Source organism: Marmota marmota, unplaced genomic scaffold (genome assembly GCF_001458135.2).
Source record: "Marmota marmota marmota unplaced genomic scaffold, marMar, whole genome shotgun sequence".
In the NCBI taxonomy this organism is placed as follows: Eukaryota; Metazoa; Chordata; class Mammalia; order Rodentia; family Sciuridae; genus Marmota; species Marmota marmota.
Window position 1 is genome coordinate 1 of NW_026013760.1, and position 1,220 is coordinate 1,220.

The 1,220-nt window shown below is 49.2% G+C and overlaps 1 long non-coding RNA gene across 1 annotated transcript; it reads right to left on the reverse strand.

Moving 5' to 3' along the window:
• Positions 1-159: 159 nt before the first annotated feature.
• Positions 160-798, reverse strand: LOC125614983. Its single transcript, XR_007345552.1, has 2 exons — positions 743-798; positions 160-346 (listed from the first exon to the last, which is right to left on the reverse strand). It is a non-coding gene; the product is annotated as an uncharacterized LOC125614983 (long non-coding RNA).
• Between the last annotated feature and the right edge of the window lie 422 nt (positions 799-1,220).

Here is a 1,220-nt window from a genome sequence, read left to right on the forward strand (position 1 = left end):
CAGGGAGGTTTTTGTTCGGGCTGCACCACTGTGGGAGGATCATGTGTCTCTTGCCCGCAGTAATACACTCCAGCATCGTCAGGCTCCACCCTGCTGATTCTCAGTGTGAAATCTGTCCCTGACCCACTGCCATTGAACTTGTCTGAGACCAGAGTGTGCCGGTTGGAAACCTCATAGATTAAGCCCTGTGGAGCCTGGCCTGGCTTGTGCACAACCCAGTGCAAATATGTTTTTCCATTACTGTGTAGGAGGTTCTGACTGGACCTGCAGGAGATGGAGGCTGGCTGTCCAGGGGTGATGGGCACAGAGAGAGGAGTCTGGGTCAGCACAACATCCCCACTGGTACCTGGAAAAAAGAAACACCACAGTACAATGCGAGGTTATGTAAATACTTTAGGAGAATTTATGCTTTTTCCTTTATTGTGTATTTCTGGTTAACTAATTTTTGTGGTTTTTCTTTCTTCAATAAAATTATTCATGTTTAAAAACACCTCAAATTTTGTAACCTATAAGGCCTTCTCTAGAATTCACCTATAAAACCCCCCTCTTATTATGTGATAATATTCATCAGAGCTCAGTCGCTTGCTCCTTCTGGAATACTCTCTCACATTGATTGACCTCAGCGCCTCATCCTGGAAGACAGACATGCCCATCCCTCATGTGGACAGAGCACACATGGCAGAATAGGGGCCTAGGGCTCTCTTCCCTCCCCCTTTTCCTTCCCTATCTCCTCTGTCCTCACCAGGGATCCAGAGCAGCAGCAGCCCCAGGAACTGAACAGGGAACCTCATTTTGAGAAGCTGAGCTGAGGAGTCCTAGTGAGTCAAGGCCAGGTTAGAGCTGAGCTTTTATGTCAGCCTTGCAGGAAGGTCCTCCCCATGGAGCAGCATGCAAATGCCCTGGTGGGTGCTGGGTGGGGAGAGTGAGGGAGGGTGCAGACTGTCTTGTGAGCCCAGGGACATCAGATGTCTTCTATATTTGGAGGAAATTTAATGGAGGAACAGCCCAGTGTGCCTATGGCATGGACATTATGCTTCATCATGGGAGCCTTGCTGTGTGGAGGGCCATGGTGCCCAGTGCCTGACATCCTAAGTCAGCACAGACACAGGATGTGGACGCTGCCTGTAGATTATCCTCTGAGAAGGGAACAGCCACCCTGCTGGCTCCCTCCCAGCTTGGTGACACATTCCACCTCACAATATTGATATTAAATTTTCTAT